We start from the raw sequence: 20,587 nt of genomic DNA, 5'->3' as shown, positions 1-20,587 counted from the left end.
ACTCTGGCTATAGGGACTCCCCTTCACCCCCTGTATTTATGCAGAGATGTTTTCACCTAGTAAAGGTTCACCAAAACAGAGATCAGATGCAGATGTGGTTCCATGTGTCCGAACGAAAGAAGATTTTTTAGTTTTACTTCCATTTAATTTCAGCATATTCCATCATTATACACCAGGCTTCCCAAAGGTAGATTACAGCAACAGTTAAGATCAAGAAACATGATATTCCTTGTCATCAAGCAGATGAAGCCATTACGTATGGGTTATGTCCATCAACCAGCAGGGGAGATAGAGAGCACTCAAACTTTCACAGTGCCCTCTTGGCCAGCTAGCTCCACTGCCTCTTCAGTATTCGCTATCTCCCTTAGCAGGGTGGCTGCAGCTTGTTCGAGCTCCAGAAAAATCTGCCGGGAGGTGGTTCCTGGCTTGCCAGTTGTTAACCGGGGTGTTGGAGGCTATAGCAGCTTCACTTTAAAGGCACATAGGTTAGCCCTTTCCGTGCCTTACCCATACCTCTGTGGATGTGGACATATTGCCTTGCTTTCCCTGTCCTTACCCACCAACAGTGGATGCAGGAATATAGGTTCGCCCTTTCCCTGCCTTTCCCACTCATCTGAACCTCCGGAGTCTTCAATACCTCTGCTTTCCTCACAGCTTAAAAAAAAAAAAAAAAAGTCGCGTCGCGTTTTTAAACGCAGAGACGCTGGAACAGAGGTTTTTGACCTGATTTTCAGCAGGATCGTAGTTGTACACTAGATCCTTTGAGGTAAGAGTGTTTTCCAACTCCTCCGGGGTGGGCCCGCGATCGGGGCGATTTTGGCGCGAAACCGCCATTTTGGATTTTACCGCCGTTTTTCGCTGATGGCTGCGGACAATGTAAAGCGCTGTTCCACTTGTGGCAAGCGCAAATCAGCAGCAGGGCTCTGTAAATCGTGCTGTATTGGCGTAGGAGCCGGCCCGAGCATGGCGAGCGATGTTTCTTCCCGCTCTGAGCTGGCAGCGGGCGCCATTTTGCTTACACCGCATGGCGCGGCCTCCGTGGACACGGAGAGACCTGAGCCGGGTGGGGCACCTCGAGATGAGGTTATTTCAGGAGTGGCTAGCACCGGACAGGATTTGGGTGCCCAGGATGAGATGTTCTCCCCGGATTTTGTGCTTTTGCTGCATAAAGCATACATGATGAAAAGAGCCCTTCCTCAAGGGTTGCCTGAGGCTCCTCTGATTGCCCCCCCCCCGATGGATTCTGGCCTGGGACTGCCCAGTGAGACTTTTTTCCCGGATGCTTGGCCTAAAGATAAGCGCAGAAGGGTTAATTCCCCTTCAGATTGTGGTGCACCTTTTTCCCCCCCGTGGTCGGGGTGTGAGGATTCGGAGAACTCTGACAGACGTTCTTGGTCTGAGGAACCAGAGTCAGGTGCGGATTTACCAGAGGATCTGGATGATCCCTCCGCGGTGAGGATTTTCCACCGTGATGAGCTGCCAGCGCTTATTTCAGATACCCTGCAGGCCCTCTCGATTGAAGATCCTGACAGTGGCATGGCCTCCTCGGGTAATCCCAGGATGGCTAGTACCAAGAAAACTGCTCGGGCCTTCCCTTTGCATGACTCCATCCTAGAGCTTGTTTCGGCTCAGTGGGCTGACCCTGAGGGACCTTTGAGAGTTTCCAGGGCTATGGGGCAGTTATACCCTTTGCGTGAGGGACATATGGCTCGTTTTCAAATGCCTACAATGGATGCCCTAGTCACTGCGGTGACAAAGAGAACTACCCTCCCTGTTGAAGGAGGTGTTGTCCTGAAGGATGTTCAAGACCGTAGGCTGGAAACAGTGTTGAAACGGTCCTTTGAAATTGCAGGTCTCACTGTTCGGGCGTCTGCATGCAGCTGTTATGCTGTGAGAGCCTGTCTAGCTTGGCTGCAACAGGCAGTGGCTCAGCCCGGAGATGGAGCGGAGCCCTTCTTGGATGTGGCTCCGCGGATGGAGGTGGCCTTGTCCTTTCTGGCTGATGCCCTTTATGACCTTGTCAGAGCTTCGGCTAAACAAATGGCAGTAGCAGTGGCGGCTCGCCGTCGTCTGTGGCTACGACACTGGTCAGCGGACATGGCCTCTAAGCAAAGGTTGGTGAAGTTGCCTTTTCAAGGACTTCTCCTATTTGGTGAGGAGTTAGGGAAAATTGTGAAAGGCCTGGGTGATCCAAAACCCCAGCGCTTGCCCGAAGATAGGCAGAGGCCTTCCTCTAAGGGCCAGGCGGTCCACTCCTCGTACAGACCTCGCTTCCGTGAAGCTAGAAGGTACCGCCCGGGGCGTTCTGCTGGGTTCACTTCACGTGCCCGTGGTCAGCAGAGGAACTTCTTTCGCTCGGACAAGCGTTCCGCAGCCGGTGGCTCAAGACCAGGAGTTCAGGGGCGACCCTCTCAATGATGGTGCGCCGGCCCTCTCCTCGATGCCTGTCATCGGAGGACGGCTTTCCCTCTTTGTCGAGGAGTGGGCCAAGATTTCCTCAGATCAGTGGGTTCTGGACCTGATCAGAGATGGATACAGAATAGAATTCAACGCCCCAGTAAGAGATGTGTTTGTGGAGTCCCGATGCGGTTCTGCCGTCAAACGGGCGGCGGTGGAGGAGACTTTACAAGATCTGATTCAGTTAGGGGCAGTGACCCCGGTGCCTCCCGCCGAGCAAGGCTGCGGCCGATACTCCATCTACTTTGTGGTGCCGCGAAAAGGTGGGTCCTTTAGCCCTATTCTGGACTTAAAAGAAGTGAACAAGTCCCTGAGAGTGCGGCATTTCCACATGGAATCCCTGCGCTCCGTCATTGCGGCGGTTCAGCCAGGAGAGTTTCTCATGTTTCTAGACCTGAAAGAAGCTTACTTGCACATACCGATTTGGCCCCCGCACCAGAAGTTTCTGAGGTTTGCGGTGTTGGGAAAACATTTCCAGTTCAGGGCCTTGCCTTTTGGCCTCGCCACAGCTCCCCGAACCTTTTCGAAGGTAATGGTGGTAGTAGCTGCTTTTCTCAGGCGAGAAGGTATCGGGGTTCACCCGTACCTAGACGACTGGCTCATCAGAGCAGACTCTGCAACAGAGAGCTTACAAGCTACAGCCAGAGTGGTCTCAGTACTGCAATCTCTAGGCTGGGTCGTCAATATGGCCAAAAGTCACCTGTCCCCTTCACAGCCTCTAGAGTTTTTGGGGGCCAGGTTCGACACAGACTCGGGCTATGTGTTCCTACCCGAGCCAAGGCGGTGCAAGCTTCAGAATCAGGTCCGTCTGCTCCTGAGGATGCCCCGCCTGCGAGCTTGGGACATTGTCCAGCTGCTGGGATCGATGACAGCCACGATGGAAGTGGTACCCTGGGCGAGAGCGCACCTGAGACCTCTACAGTATTCCCTACTCCGGAGATGGTCTCCTATTTCTCAGGATGACCAATGCAGACTTACTTGGCTCCCTGCGGCCCGTCTCAGCATGGAGTGGTGGCTCTCGGACAGCATGCTGCGGCGAGGAATGCCGCTGACGCTCCCCGTTTGGTGCCTAGTGGTAACAGATGCCAGCCTGAAGGGCTGGGGCGCACATTGCAAGGGGAAGCATGCCCAGGGCCTATGGACACCCGAGGAGTCGGAGTGGTCCATCAACCGCCTAGAGTTGAAAGCGGTGTTTCAGGCGCTTCTGGCCTTTCAAGTGACCCTGGAAGGATTGGCTGTCAGAGTGATGTCGGACAACACGACAACTGTGGCCTATGTAAATCGACAAGGCGGAACAAGGTGCAGAGCACTAGCTGCGCAGGCTGAACTGATTTGCCACTGGGCCGAGCTGCATCTTCAGTGTCTGTCGGCAGCTCATATTGCAGGTCAGAGCATTGTGCAGGCCGATTATCTGAGCAGGCATCAGATCGATCCAGCAGAATGGAATCTGGCAGACGAAGTATTCCTGCAGATCTGTGCCAAATGGGGCAAGCCCGTGATGGATCTAATGGCGACAAGCGCCAATACCAAAGTCCCGTGCTTCTTCAGCAGACGGAGAGATCCTCGCTCGGCGGGGTTGGATGCCTTGGCTCAACCCTGGCCTTCGGGTCTACTTTATGTGTTTCCCCCATGGCCCTTGATAGGGCGCCTGCTCTTGCGGATTCGGCTGCACCCAGGAGAAGTGGTCCTCATCGCCCCGGATTGGCCAAGGAGACCTTGGTATGCAGACCTCCGACAGATGCTCCTGGAGGCTCCTCTGCCGTTACCTCTGGTACCGAACCTGTTGACTCAGGGACCGGTAGCCATGGAGGACGCTGGCCGCTTTGGTCTTACGGCATGGCTATTGAGAGGGCGCAATTGAGGGATAAAGGTTATTCCAATAAAGTTATTTCCACTCTCCTGCAAGCCCGCAAGTGGTCCACTTCCGTGGCTTATGCCAGGATTTGGTGCCTGTTTGAGTCTTGGTGTGCTTCCAGAGCCATTGTTCCAATGCGGGCTCCTGTCTCGCCGATTCTGGACTTTTTGCAGGAAGGTGTACAAAAAGGCTTGGCCTATAATTCCCTGTGGGTGCAGGTGGCAGCGTTGGCCTCCCTTCGTGGTAAGGTGGAAGGCGTGTCTTTGGCTGCTCACCCAGATGTGGCACGGTTTCTTAGAGGGGTGCTTCGGCTCCGACCTCCAGTGCGAGCACCCTGTCCAGCTTGGAACCTGGGGCTAGTTTTGAAAATCCTGCAGGCATCTCCTTTTGAGCTGCTTCGGCGAGCATTGGAGAAAGACTTGACACTGAAGGCCGTTTTTCTGGTGGCCATTACCTCGGCGAGACGGGTGTCAGAGCTCCAGGCGCTGTCCTGTAGAGACCCATTTCTGCAATTTTCAGAGTCCGGAGTCACGGTTCGGACCATGCCTTCCTTTATGCCTAAGGTGGTTTCAGCCTTTCACTTAAACCAGCCTATTTTCTTGCCCTCTTTTTCAGAGGAAGAGTTTCCAGAATCTTTTGGGCAGCTGCACCTTTTGGATGTGCGCAGGACTCTGCTGCAGTATCTGCGAGTTACTATCTCTTTCAGGACTTCTGATTATCTGTTTGTTTTGCTATCCGGTTCTCGCAGAGGGTCTCCAGCGTCTAAAGCCACTATTGCCCGCTGGCTCAAAGAAACTATCTTTTCAGCTTATCTGCTGGCCGGCAGGGTTCCGCCTGTAGCCTTTAAGGCACATTCTACTAGAGCGATTTCTTCCTCTTGGGCTGAAACTGGAGCACTCTCTCTTCAAGAGATATGTAGTGCAGCAACATGGGCTTCTAAGCTCTCCTTTGCCCGACATTACAGGCTGGATGTGGCTGCCAGGAGGGATGCGCGTTTTGGTGCACAAGTGCTAGCGCGTGGTGTGGCTTGTTCCCACCCTATCTAGGGATTGCTTTGTTACATCCCATACGTAATGGCTTCATCTGCTTGATGACAAGGAAGGGAAAATTAGGTTCTTACCTTGGTAATTTTCTTTCCTTTAGTCATAGCAGATGAAGCCATGAGCCCTCCCTGTATGATTGTCTGTATGCTGTGAATCTGTTTTTCAGGTTCTGTTCTAAGTTCCTTCCTTGGGAGAAAGTTGGAAAACAATCTTCAGGATTCATGTTCAGTTTAAATTTAGGAGGATGTGTTCATTCCCTCCAGCATGTTTTTTTTGGAGGATGTGTTGATTCTCTCCAGGAGGCGCGTGTGTTCCCCTCCAGTTCTATAAATAGGAGGATGAGTTCATTCCCTCCAGTGTGTTGGGAGGATGTGTGATTCCCTCCAGGAGGCGCGTGTGTTCCCCTCCACTTATACAATAAGGAGGATGAGTTTATTCCCTCCAGGAGGATGTGCATTCCCTCCTTTATGAGTTCATGCCCTTGTGATGGGCCATCGTTTGCTGTGAGGAAAGCTCTTGTGATTCCCATTGCGGTTTGCCATACTGCTTTGGAAGCTTCAAATACTGAAGAGGCAGTGGAGCTAGCTGGCCAAGAGGGCACTGTGAAAGTTTGAGTGCTCTCTATCTCCCCTGCTGGTTGATGGACATAACCCATACGTAATGGCTTCATCTGCTATGACTAAAGGAAAGAAAATTACCAAGGTAAGAACCTAATTTTCCCATATTTTGTTGCAACCAAGTTGGGGAGGCAGTGGCGCAAACAAGGAGACTGAAGTAAAAACAAAGCCATTAGGTATGTATTGTTTCCCTCCCTTTCCTCTGTGCAGTCATTATCCTCATTTACCCAAAACAAAGCAAGCAAATCTAGTAGCTGCTCTATCCACGTTGTCGCTTTTTTATTGTTAGTAGCATTTTTATTTGATCTTACTTATATTTTTAAACATGCTGTCTTGTGCAGCATAGGATTTATAAAGAGGAAGTATTGGTTTCATCGGTTAGAGTACTATTTTGTTCTAAATTGTAAATCGTGTCATTTGGAGGGACTAGTTTTAGGACTCCCTGTATTCATGCAGAGATGATTTCAGGTGCTTAACAATCAGACTTACTATTTAAAAGTACAAATTTAAAAACAAACAAACATTAATTAGGTTGAAACCTGGGAGCATTTAATATCTTTCCTGTGCCTGCATCAAAAGAAAAAGATGGCATGTAGGAACTTGCTCCTTTTGTTTTGTGGATTCAGTGGTATATTATAAAAATGCACTTGCCTTTTATATTACTACTATTTCTCAGAGAGGTATTGAATAATGAGGGAAGGGCATCCTTCATCAGAAGTTCTGTCCAGCCATTGTAAATGTGCCACTATTGTGCAGTTCAGCACACTATTAGCAAAGTTAATTATGTTAAGTGGAAAATAAATCTGTTGGCTCTGGCTGCTTGCTACTGAATATTCTATCATTGTTTCATTATTGCTACTAAGTATTACATATTAAGGGCATTTGCTTTAAACTTTGTTTTTATTTATTCAGTCCTTACTTGCACATGGTTTTGGTTTTTAAACCCAAAGGTGAATCCTAAGGGTGGTTGAACAATTAGGTGTAAACTGGTGTTTCTGACTTTACTTGTTTTGGACTGCTTTTGGTCCTGCTGATCTGTACATCTGTACATTCGCTGTCTAGAATTTTGGAAGGTGGAAATGAGAAAATGTATTCTGTAGAAGTTGTTGCTGTTAACTTTTGCATTGTGTGAATAGATGCCTATTTTGGTGTGTGCATGTGATAATATTTGAATAACTATCTGTACTTATGGCTATAATTTCTGAACTAACTCAAAATAACCTGTTCCTTAGTTGGGCTCTAGTATTACCATAATGAAAATGTGACCATACCATACCTCTGTGGTTGTGTTCCACTAATAAGTTAAACGATTAACTGACTTTCTTGAAAGGTTTTTATAAACTTTGGATGCATGACTAGGGTGTCATTTTGCAGGGTTTTGTGTTATTTCACAAAGTGGCCCTATTTGAAAGTAGGCTGTGGGCAAGGGCTGCCTTTGGTGGCCCTTGGCACCCAAAATAAAAATGCTCAGGACTAGTGGTCTCCACATCCTGTAGAGTCACCACACAAACAAAAGCTCATTGATTTAAACAAAGTATCTAGCAGTGGAATGAATGTGTGTGCTGTTCCTGAGGTGATGGTCATAATTTGAATATTTCTACTTGTAGTTAAGAAGATAGGTTGCCTGCTTTGACCAGTCCAGGGACCTTTTCTGCATCCTGTCTCTTGATGTAACTTCCTTGTAGGCAGAACACAACAGAGGCAGACTGTATTAATTATTACTGCCCGCCGCAGCCACTGCATCTGAGAACAACACAGGCCTTCTGTCTAGCTGACACCAACTGGCGCCTGTTTTATGAAAATCTGCTCCCCATGATGTCAAAACCTGGCTACACCTCTGATATATAGACTAGGTTGGTGTGCATTTTGCAACTAACTAAAGTCACAAGCATTTACACCTGCCAAAGGCTGGTGTATAAGCTGGCGCACAAATGCAGACATTTTATAACATTGTGCCTAATTTCTGGGAACGCCCATGACTGTCTCATGGCCACTCCCTTTTGGAGTTCTGCGCTATGAAATTTAAATGGATATGTCATAGAATAGGGTGTAAAGTGGACCACGCCTAACTCGTCCTGACAATTGTTTAACTGCAATAATTGACAGCACCTAATTAGTTTACATGCATATCTAGGATTCACACCCAAATTTGGGTGACCTATACAGAATCTGGGGGTTTGTAGCACACAAGTGTGCTCATTTATGCCTGCTGTTGACATGGCATATGTGGGCATGCCTAAATGTAGTATTCTACACGCTTAGAAGCTAGGTTCCAAGATGCTGTTATAGGTTTAGCGTTCAGTTTGCTACATCTTGGTGCCTAACTTCTTGTGTCCGATTATAGAATTGCCCCCTTTGCTTTTTGTTTCTGCTTTTTTCTCAGCATATTCTTTTTATATGGATAACGTTTTAAAATTTATTTGTAAAGGCCCTTCTGCTGAAGTTCAGTAAGGGTTTTGTTTTTTTTTTTTTTTTTTGGGTGGGGGGGGTGCTGTGTTTAGGCACAGGCACAAACGTAAACCCAAGTGTCCAGCATCTGCCCTGCATCTACTGCATGGGCACAATGTCACATACAGTGCTGGCTCACTCCAAAATATAGTCACTGCTGCCATTGTACCTCCCTCCAACATAACATACCCCTTTGATTCTGTTTCCTGTCAACAAATTCTTTTCCTCCCAGAGCCATACCTTCTCCCCAGTTCCCGTCCCAGAATCTACCTGAGGTCCCTGTTGGTGTTCCAGTGGGCCTTAGCAGGTCTGCGTTGGGATCCAAAATGGTGTCGATGCCCCTGAGTAGTAGTCTGATGGTACTAAGGGGACATTATTTCATATAAGCAGAGTTTCTGATTTCATAGAAAGAAACTACCAGTAGGGAGTATTGGTATCATTTTGAATCCCAGCACATACCTGGGTGGGAGTGGAGGGGATTCACTCTCGTCTTGGCCCACTGGGCTGTCTGTGGTGGCCCCCAGGTAGGTCTTGGGGGGGGGGTTGGTGGTGTAAGGGCGTGTTCTTGGGGAAGGGTCCAGTTTGCAGACAGGGATCGGATGGGAGCAGGGTCTAAGATGTCTGGGAGGGGGGCAGAAGGTGTTTGTGATGTCTGCCACTGTAGTTCCTCTAGACTGGTCGTTCTACCAAATTGCTGATAGTGTGGCTGCACTTATGGCCACCTTTTGAGGTTGCGTTAAGTGCAGCTTTCCTCTCAGCAGTCATGTCAGCTAGCACACAATACTGCTCTTCATGTTAGCTACCACTTCTCCACATTGCACATGCACTGCTATTTCTGCGTTTAAGCAGCTAGTGCAGGTATTATACCGTGTTAGATGTTAGCATGGGTGTGCACTTAAACATTTAATGTGCAGTAAAATCAGCACTAGTTTTTTTTTAATGTAGCTTAGTTGAAAGGCTCCTTATCAGTGTGGATGGTTGATCTTACTACTGCTCACTCTGTTGTGCCACTCACCTTCAGCTTGTGGCTGGTTGTTATGGAAGAGTGGATTAGAGTTTAAGGGCTGTTTGCACTCTGCCCCTACAGGGCAAGTACAGTTTCATATTTTTAAATTGATGTTTTGGTTTAACTTTCATTTATACTATATTATTTTTGTAAGATTTTGTAAATCACAATGGTTAGGTTCAGCTTCAACTGTTTTTTATTTTGTAGGTGTTAAGTATATTGCACCCTTGAGTCCAGGTGCCTTTTTGTGATGGTAGAGTCTCCACCCTTGCCTGGGTAAGCTTTCTGGATTTTTTTCTTTCCTTTTTATTTTTTCTTATCTATTCTTTGGTTTGTAGGTTTGCCTTTATTCATCCCTTTTACAGGTTCAGAAACCTTTTGTTGAGTGATAAACGTCATTTAAAAAAATGGCAATAATTGTGACTTTGTTTATATTCATATACCCCTGATGAAGGCATTTGCCAGAACATGTCTCTTCTGATATAATTTAGATCTATGTGATATAATCATACATACATAAGTAATGCCATACTGGGAAAAGACCAAGGGTCCATCGAGCCCAGCATCCTGTCCACGACAGCGGCCAATCCAGGCCAAGGGCACCTGGCAAGCTTCCCAAACGTACAAACATTCTATACATGTTATTCCTGGAATTGTGGATACAATTTGTAGATTTTATATTTTCCAATGTAATAAAGATTTATTTTATTCCTTGTGCTGCTAGCCCTTTATTGCTACCGAGATTGAATTATCTGTGCTCCTTTTTCTTTGTTTTTGTATGAGGTTGACTTATAGTATTCCAGATAAAAATCAGTATCCTGTAAGAAGTTCTTCCTCCCTGCTGTATGAAATAAGTAGGTGCTGGATTAGATGTTTGAATTTGGTTAGGAGAAGGAGGCATTGGCTGAAGATTTTTGTGTTTCCTGAATGCTCTCTGCTCTGCTTAACAACCTATTAGAATGATTTATAATACAAGGGTATTCTATAAAGCGGCGCCCAAAGGAGGTTCTGGAAGAGCTGATCCCAGAGGTATCCAGCAGTAGCCGAACAGGAGATCCAGTGCAGGCATAAGAACATAATCATTGTCACGCTTGGATAGACCGAAGGTCTATCAAGCCCAGTATCCTGTTTCCAACAGTGGCCAATCCAGGTGCAAGTACCTAGCAAGATCCCAAAAGATTAAAACAGATTTCATGCTGCTTATGCAAGAAATAACCAGTGGATTTTCCGAAGTCCATCTTAATAATAATTCCTTATGGACTTTCTTTTAGTAAATGATCTAAACCTTTATTAACCCTGATAAGCTAACAGCTTTTACCACATTCTCTGGCAACAAATTACAGAGTTTAATTACACATTGAGTGAAGAAATGTTATCAGATTTTAAATGTACTACATAGTAGCTTCATAGCATTCCCTCAAGTCCTTGTGTTTTTAGAATGAATAAAAGCAATCCACTCCACTCCTGAGCCTTTTTTCTTCTCCAAGCTGAAGTGCTCTAGCCTCTTTAGCTTTTCCTCATAGGAGGAGAAATCCCATCCCCTGTTTCATTTTTGTCACTTTTCTCTGTAGTTCCTTTTTTAACATTTAATTTTTATAGAATATAGAATGATTATAAACATAATAACCAAGCATATACTGCTTGTACAGAAAAGATTACTCCAGATTCATAAAAATGAAAATAAAAAATAAAGCTAACCTCAGTTTCTTAATCCCATAAGCCCACTATAGTGGGGGTAAAGACAGTTACATGATTTAGGTAATTATTTCAAAATAGTAGGGAAAGAAAAGCAGTATAAGGGAGTCTTTTACTAAAGATTAGCTTGAGTTAACTGCAGTATGGGTCTTGCTGCAAATAACTTGAGCTAACCTTTAGTAAAAGACCCCCTAAGTGCACAAAACTCCAAGTAAATAGTACTGCACCCGAAGAACTAACTGATGTTGATTTTTAACCATAAGGATTCCAAGATATATTTTGTTTCTTGCAGAACTTTGTCTATTAGATTCAAGAAGACCCTGTTTAACATATAATGCAATCTCAAGGGATTGAGATGGAAGTTTTATACTGGTTTTAACTGGAACTTCAGTTTCAGCTCCAGCTATCTTACTTGCAGCCAAAAAGGATGTCAGTTGTGTAGGGTGAAAAAACATATTTACCCAGCTTATACTTAATGACACATTTACTTGGAAATTTTAAGAAGAAAAGGACCTCTAATTGAAGGACTCCTAGTCTCAGCAAAAGTTTTTGGGTGTTGCTTGAAACATCAGGATAATTCCTGACTTTTCTGTTTGTAAACACAAAGGTTATCAATAGAAATCAAACAAAATAAAACATGGAAAAGAAAATAAGATGATACCTTTCTTATTGGACATAACTTAATACATTTCTTGATTAGCTTTCGAAGGTTGCCCTTCTTCGTCGGATCGGAAATATGCAAATGTGGTAGCAGATAGTAAATATGAGTGAGACATCCAAGCATTACTTTGACAGTCTGACAGGGTGGGAGGGTGGCGGTGGGTAGGAGGTATGCATAGAGACATCAAAGTATTTCATTGATATTCTAACAGGATGGGTGTGGGTAGGTGAGAGGAGGGTGGTAAACAGAGAAATACAATTTTATGGTTTATAATGGGCTAGAAAACCCAGATCCCTGTTAAGTCCTGTCTGTTGGGTGTCAAAATATTCAATCATTCTGACTTCAAAGGTCTTACGTTCCTGTATTGTTTTAAAGTTACCTTTCAGAATTCTAACTATGAAATCACTGGTGCAGTGTCCTGGTCTTGTAAAATGCTGGCCCACCAGGGTGGGAACCTGACTGGCACCGGCTATCTTCATGTGATGTCTGTGCAGATTGAATCTTGTCTTAAGCATCTGGCCTGTTTCTCCAGTATAGCATCCTTCGTTACATTTTTTACACTGAATGATATATACCACATTGGAAGATGGGCATGTGAACGATTCCTTAAGAGTGGACTAACACGGCTACCACACCTCTCTACTAAACACAAAGGGAAAGAGTCCACACTCCGCAGTATAGTGTAACAAAACACAAAAGAGTGAAGTGAAGGATGGATGGCAGGAGATCCTTTATTGAGAACTCAATGGACCCGACATGGACTGTGTTTTGGCCAGAAGGCCTGCGTCATGGATCAAGTGGTGTCTTAATAAATAACTAGATAACAAAATCACCTCAATCTCATAGGATGGACAATATGAGGATTCAGTAAAGTAGTGTAATACTCCGTTTAGTAGAATGGATATTATTTCAGACAGGCTAGAAAATAAAATAAACATTGGGCAAAAAAACCCCCCGCCAACATTCAATTCTCCCGCCAAACTATTCATAATGTTTCTTTATACTTGAAGAAAAGTCACAGAACCAGGGCCCAGATGCACAGAGGTCCCCGTTAATCTGTTTGTATTTCCAAATCGGTAAAAATTACCGATTTTGAAATAGAGGGATTCTTAAAGAGAATCTCATGCAAATGAGCTGCTTGTTGCTTTTGCAACCCAGCTCATTTGCATGTGATATGGAGGAAGCTAGTCGGCGAGCTAAGCATGGCTGCTACAGACAGCTCTCATACACACAGATAAGCTAATGCTGGGAGCCTGCACTCTCCAGCCAAGGGGGCAGGGCTGCCGTCCGTCTCCTGTGGGGAGGGGGATGGCAGATCCCGAAACTCAAATGAAGAAAACTTGCTTCTCAAGACTGAAGCCCCCACCCCCAGCCCCAGGTTCTCACTTGTGCTCTGGGCTTCTGCTCTCTCGTCTGCCACCCCTGCTTCATTGCCAGGAGGCAGGACAGGGCAGCAGCAGCACAAGAAGACAATTATAGCCATCCCGCATGCCAAAAAGAACAGCTGATGTCAAAAAATGGAAAAAAAAAGGAAGGTAGGTACTTATTAATTAAAAAAAAGTGATGACTAAAATGTACCGTGTGCAAATAATAGTCTAAGAGAAACAGTGGATATACAAAAAACCATAGACTAGAACTGATTCAAATAGTATTGAAAAATAAAACTATAAACGGACCTTCCTTGCAGTGAGCTGCAGCTCTTTTACCCAATAGGTAGTGAAAGTTGTAGTTTTTAAAGCAATGTGATTGTATGCTATAAAGTGTTTTGCTATAAAGTTATTTAGGCTTTTTTTCTTTTTTATGTTGCGTGATTCATGAAAAAAGTGCCTTTTGTAGAGAAGTGTATATCCTTCCATGAAGCAGTCAGAATATTATCTAACCGACATTAATGTTTACATCTCCCTCACTGCTTGGAAGTGTACAGTCTTGTTGCGGGAGCTCTTTTGGTTCCCTCCACCCCGTCTCTCTACTGTTTCGGCTGTCATATGCAGTACCGATAGCTCCTGACCACCCATTAACTTTTCCACGGTAAAGTTAGGGACTGCTGCTGTGCATCGGGTCAGAAAACGGCTGTACATCGCCTTGCATGCACATTTCTGTAGTAATTAGCTCATTATAATAGCTTTGCATTCTGTTTTCGTTAGCTGCTACTTTGATAGGTAAAGAGCTTGGAGAGCCCCTTTTGTGCATGTCTCATTTTACTCCTTGCTCACTAAACCGGCCAGAACTAGTATAAAAACCATGTTGCTGGCTCGTTAGGTTTTGTGCATGTGGACCCAGGTCTGTATTGGTCTTTAAGGCACCAGTTACTATCTGATTCATCAGTCCTTTCAGTTCAGAATCTGAAATCTCAAGAATCTCTGCAACATTTTTAAAACTGCAGTTATCAAAACTTTATTCATTTCTTGTATTGAAGATATAGGTACCTTAGAATCTTCAATTACTGATTGTAAATTTTGTACTTATCTTCCAGAATTTTACTCTTCATTTCTTATAATTCTTTTTCCTTTTCCTTATTAGTCCTTCTCCTGAGTGGTATATTAAGTGCGTAATAAACATGCTCTTGGAGGATTCAGACAATTAAACAGCATTGATAGAGTTTGACCAAGCTGTGTTCCCATATTCCAAATCACCTCTACAGAAAAATTGTTCAGCACATTAAGGCTGAAAAAAAAACTGAAGAGTGGTGGCTGATTTGATTCAGATCTGTTTCTGAATGAAACATTGAGAGACCTTTCCTCAATGGAGATAAGGCTCAATGGAGATAAGATAGCCAAGGGAATCCTCAGGGCAGCTACCTTCATAGTTGGTGTGGTGGGCGAGTTCTGAAATGCTACCCTTCCTCCTTGGCCCCAAGCTTCAGCAAGCTATTCAGTGTGCAAATGATAGGGTCTCTCACTCAATTCAAGGGAGGTACCAGGTTGCTGCAGCAGCATTCAATGAACTGGATAGCCAAGGCACATATAGGGGACAATTCCTGCTTGTGCCAAGTGGCTTTGAGTCCTCTGTTCTGTTCACTTGAAGTCCTCTATGAGTCAAACTCCCTTCAAGTGGTCATGGCAGTCATTTTGATAAGAGTTGACATGGGCAAAAATGACTGGGGATAATTCCTGCCCTCACTACACCACTAGACCACCAGGGATTGTAAGATAATTGTGTGTGTTTGTGGGGCTACTGGCATTTCCTTTTGTGTGTGTGTAATGTGATTGTTAGTAATGCAGTTATGATTTTACATAGTAGTTTATATGGTAAATGCTTTTGATACAAAAGTTTAGCAGGAAGTAAATTTGGGATGATAGGCTTCTTAGGAATTAGCTTCACTGTGGAGATACGACATCAGCTATCATTCCAAATGTGGCGCAAAGTCAGCCACTGTAAAAACATTGTGGCTTTTGCTTTGTTTTCATTAGCTGAGGTCCATGTGTGCAGAGGCTATTTTTCTTGGAGGTAAAAATATAGTCTGTTTATTATATATATTCTAGTTTGGATACTGTTTGGGTGGTTCTAAAGAATTTCAAGGCTCGATTGGGTACGATGAAGATGCAGTGTTTTAATCAAACTTGTCTTGCAGAAACTGTTATATGAGAAAGGAACCTGCAGTGATTTGTTTTCAAGCACAAGTACTGCTTAGCTTATAGTAGGGAAATATTACAATGAAATGAAGTATATATTTTAATTTGACATTTATAACCTGCTTTACCAATAAGTTCTAAGCGGTTTACATTTAACAGTATGTTATCAAAAGATTAACATTAATTAGTAATTGTTCAGTATACAGTAAATTAGAAAATAATTTGAGAAGTGTATTGCTCTTGATTTGTAATTTTTCAGAGCAATATAGTCCTTACATTAAGTAACATCAATGGGCTTTTTTTTTATTCTGGATTGTGCATCAGGTTGATATAATGTCTGTAGTATAGACCAATGACTGGACTCCTTTACCCTATTTTAGTAAGAATTTGTCATGTTTGTCCTTAATCAGTTTTATAACTAAATACAAAACAGGAAACATCTCAGTGCTACTTTCTCTTGTTACTTATATACAGTTTGGGTAAGAAATGCTGGTAGTCATTATTTTTTTTACACATTCTCACAAAGTTCCTTTCATAGACGATTCTTAATTAGTTTTTGCTTTTGGTTTTACCAAAACCAGATAAGTTTCAGCTGCAGTTTCAGTGAAAACTGAAAAAAAAGCAGTTTTGGTCGGCCTCTACAGCTGCTCTTCTAAGGTGTTTTGTTTAACCATTTTCCTCATTTTTATGATTATTATTATTATTACATTTGTATCCCGCGCTTTCCCACTCAAAGCAGGTTCAATGCGGCTTACATAGTAATAGGGATTACAGGATATTGATGAGAAAATAAAAAAATATAACAGAATAACAAAAGTGATAGGTAGGTAGAGAGAGTCTCCTTTTTTAAAAGTTAAGTTAAATGCGTATTGGATTTCCTGTGTACTTAAAAACCTGGTTATTAAATCAAATCTGATTGTGATGATCACTGTTATCAAGTGACCCCAGCAGTGTTACCTCCTGCACCAGATCATGCACTTAAGACTAGGTCTAGAATTTCTCCCCCTCTTGTTGGTTCCTGCTCCATAAAAGTCCTTGATTTAGTCTAGGAAATTTACCTCTCTAGCATTCCCCAATGTTAAATTTATCCAGTCAATATTGGGGTAATTGAAATCACTCATTATTATTGTATTCCACAGTTTGTTAGCCTCCCTAATTTCTGCTAACATTTCTACATCTGTTCATTCTGGCCAGTAAACTCCAGTCGTATCCTTTTCCCCTTTAAACATGGAATTTTTAGAAGTCCCTTTTTAACATATAATGCAGTCTCGGGGGATTGAGAGTGGGGGTGGGGAGGCGAGAGGTTTATACTATTTTTAAAATATCCAGAAGTTGGGATATAACACTTGTTGCTTGAAGCGTTATACTGTTTTAAGGATGTTAGGATGTTTTAGTTGCACATTTTGGTCATAGCGTTGACTGCTTATCTTTATTGAATGCAGAAGTTAGGTATCAAAACAAACAAACAAAAAAGTCACCTTTTTCAGCATGAGTTAATGGTACTTAGATAACCTAATAGTTCTTTGAGAGAAGAGTTAAGCAGTATGGAAGATGCTGTACAATAAGCTGCAGACTAGATCACCAGTGTCCTTCAGAGAAATTCATTGGCATGATTTCTTTCAAACCATCAACCAAGCCGTCCTCTGGTGTATCCATAGGAAGGGACTCTGTCCTCCATGAGTTCTTCCAACAGACAGTAATAATTGGAGAGTTAGGCAGTAGAGGCTCAGCCACAGAATTATCTCCGGTCTGAGCTTTATACAAAAAGCAACATTTTTCCTTAAAGTGCAGAGGAAAGATCTGAATGTCTCAGCTTGTTCTAAGTTGCAGGGAAAGGCCCTTCCTGTGAGAGAGAGGCTTACAGACAAGACCCAGAGCAATGGTGAAGACAAGGACAAGAATACTTATAGTGTTTCTGGGAGGCCATCAAATTGCTGAAGACCTGCAAGGAACCAGTGTGCCACTGGAGTAGTTAGGCTCAGTGGCAAAATGATTGTACATCTCAGATGTTCCTTCCAAGTGCTGCAACCCGATATACCATATGTAATTGCAGGAGCAGCCTTTTTCTTGAAATTTCTGTGCAATTGTATATTGAGCACCAAGAGACTAAATTTACCTTGAACACAGAAATTTCTTAAGGACAAACAAGTGGCAGTGACTTTCTGTTGCAGCCTGTTGGTAGGTGGAGCTCTGTTTAAGATCCTAAACAAGGAAGCCACTTATAATGTGTACTATTAATATTGCTGAGTACAGCATGCCATATTTTGCGGTAATTGGCCCATTTATTAGCCAAAATTAGTACATGTTGATGTAAAACCTCAGCTTGAAAAGATGAGGGAAGATGAATTTGTAGAGAAATGTTATGACCAGACCCTCCGGTCTCCTACAGTGCCACAGGAAGGGTCGTGCAATTCAGCCCTTCCTGTGCAACTCTCCCAATCCCAATTTTGAATTATAAGTGTTTTGGGGAGAACACAGCAATACGGTGCTTGAAGCTGCAGCTTTCCCCTCTGTTTCTAGACCCCGACTGTCCTACTTTAAACATATAGAGGAACTACTGTGTGTCATGCAGTTGAAGGTACCAACTTCAGGCAGCGATGGAAGGAGGTGGCTTGAGCTCTATCTCAAGCTGGCACAGAAGCATGTGGAGTTGCCAAGAATGAGAGGATAAGAGGACACAGATGTCAGAAAATGGCCTTTAAAGTTAAAAAAAAATGTAGTACATGCATATGTGTCGTAGAACTGCTTTCAGAAACTGCTGCAGAATCTGTCCTTGGGCTGCTGCTATAAATTAGGTACTGTGATGCTTCATAATTCATTACTGTAGTTTATTTTAAATGTTTGTACCTTACCTTTGAGGCGTAGAAGGTAAAGGTTACCTACTAGTCTTTGGTAGAAAGATGTCTATGGATATCCCTGTTCTTTTGCGGGTCTAAAAAACCTTAGCCATTGAGATCCATCAGAGCTTACAATGACATTTGAATACTTTAGGAGAAATGGGAATTTCACAGGATGTTTTATTAGGAAACATTCCTTCTGACTAGATTCATTATAGTAAGGTTATATTGGTTTAGTGCAGCTTTCAAACCTGCTTAATTGCGGAAGAAAGTTTTGTGTCTGTAAGGTTTCCTGTCTCTAAACATAACCTTTGTCCCTGAACCTAGCACAGTCGTATCAAGCCTATTAACATGAGATTGTATGTATTACTTTGCTATTCTTGTTATAAGGTCTTATGTTTTCATTTGAATTTAAAAACGTCTCTGAATATAAAATATGTACTAATTAGATTTTTTTCCATATTTTATTAGAGCACAGTAATGGAGGAAACGGCGATATGGGAACAACACACAGTGACTCTTCACAGGGTGAGTTACTACAACAGTGAATTCAGTATGCATAACTCAGGATACTGGCAGCTTTAACAAACAATAGAGAAAGGCCAGATGTCAGGAAGCAAAAGAGAAGGAAATTGGTTCTGTCATTTTCCTTTGTTAAAATTAGAATAGCCATAAATTCTTGATGTCTTATAGTGGTAGCTTGTGTTAGGCTTTCTCTGATATATTCTCTTTTTAGTCATTTGACTTTTTTTGTAATAGATACTCATGTGTTTATTTTTGTCCATAGAAATTTTAGATAGTTAACATAGTAGATGATGGCAGAAAAAGACTTGCACGGTCCATCCAGTCTGCCCAACAAGATAAACTCATATGTGCTACTTTCTGTGCATACTTTACCTTGATTTGTATCTGTCATTTTCAGGGCACAGACCATAGAAGTCTGCCCAGCACTAGCCCCGCCTCCCACCACCGGCTCTGCCACCCAATCTCGGCTAAGCTTCTGAGGATCCTTTCCTTCTGAACAGGATTCCTCTATGTTTACTACTACTACTACTTAGCATTTCTATAGCGCTGCCAGGGTTACGCAGCCTATGCATGTTTGAACTACGTTACCGTTTTCATTTCCACCACCTCCCGCGGGAGGGCATTCCAAGCATCTACCACTCTCTCCGTGAAAAAATACTTCCTGACATTTTTCTTGAGTCTGCCCCCTTTCAATCTCATTTCATGCCCTCTAGTTCTACCGCCTTCCCATCTCCGGAAAAGGTTCGTTTGCAGATTAATACCTTTCAAATATTTGAATGTCTGTATCATATCACCCCTGCTTCTCCTTTCCTCCAGAGTATACATGTTCAGGTCAGTAAGTCTCTCCTCATACGTCTTGTAACGCAAATCCCATACCATTCTCGTAGCTTTTCTTTGCACCGCCTCAATTCTTTGGCTCCTATTTAGATAGGGTTTTCGAAAGTGGTTCTAGTACAACTTGTTTTTGTAAGTTAGTAGCGTTTTTAAGATTTGCAAACTTGGTAAATAGAACATTGGAGAAAAATGATGCCTTTATTTTAACACATTTCATGAGTTTTAGTATAGGAAGTGTTCTGTGCTTAACTTTCTTTATTCATCACTCTTTTGTGCACCTTGAGAGTTAATTTTCATTGCCAAAATATGATCCTTCTATGAGACATTGCTCTGAAGCATTTAATGTAACTCAGTATGTGTTTGTGTGTATATTCGTTCTTTTTTTTTTCTTCCCTTTCTTTGGCCCACTGCTTTTTCAGACCAGTTTGAACCAGCTTCTGTGGGGCAATAGCATCCTATATAATAAAAAACCCATCTCCAACGTTCTGAAGCTGGCAGCGTGGACAAACACCTTGAAGCATTCGTGCTCCGTGTATCCATCTGCTGACATGATGACGTCTCAAATGACTGTGTCCAATCACAGCACAGCAGCACGAGTCAATGTCAACAAAAAAGTATTAAAAAAAAAAAAAAAAAGAAACTGCCAAGGGCGCCAAAGGAGAAGAGCAGTGCCGGTAAAGTATCAGCACTTTCTCTGAGACAACAGGTTAATTCCCCCGCTCCCCCAAACACACCACTTCCACCCCCCCTCACCCCCGCAACCACGAAAGAAAATCCTCCACCTCTTACTGCTCTGGACTGTGGATTCACTTAAACGGAAGATTCACTCTTTCCTGCTCCTATCTGAAGGATAGGTTGCCTTAATCTTTGCTTTGGCCCAATATGTCGAGTGCCCCTCCCCACCCCTGACTGGCCCCGCCGCTCCCCCTTTGTGACAACAGATTAAAATAGAAGCTAGGAAAGAAGCTGCTCTGAAGGAAAGAAGTGCAATAGCCAGAATTCAATCTTTTACTAACCAGTTTCCAGTGTCAGTCAGA

The 20,587-nt window shown here is 43.4% G+C and overlaps 1 long non-coding RNA gene across 1 annotated transcript in view; it reads left to right on the top strand.

Moving 5' to 3' along the window:
* LOC115458958 overlaps window positions 1-18,720 on the top strand; it is a 52,899-nt gene extending 34,179 nt beyond the window's left edge. The window contains exons 2-3 of the long non-coding RNA XR_003940174.1: window positions 9,634-9,702; window positions 18,663-18,720. This is a non-coding gene — a long non-coding RNA (uncharacterized LOC115458958). The remainder of the gene's footprint in view (window positions 1-9,633; window positions 9,703-18,662) is intronic.
* Window positions 18,721-20,587: the final 1,867 nt, after the last annotated feature.

Source organism: Microcaecilia unicolor, unplaced genomic scaffold, assembly GCF_901765095.1.
Source record: "Microcaecilia unicolor unplaced genomic scaffold, aMicUni1.1, whole genome shotgun sequence".
In the NCBI taxonomy this organism is placed as follows: domain Eukaryota; kingdom Metazoa; phylum Chordata; class Amphibia; order Gymnophiona; family Siphonopidae; genus Microcaecilia; species Microcaecilia unicolor.
Note: the sequence above shows the minus strand (reverse complement) of the source record. Positions and strands in the feature narration are given on the sequence as shown.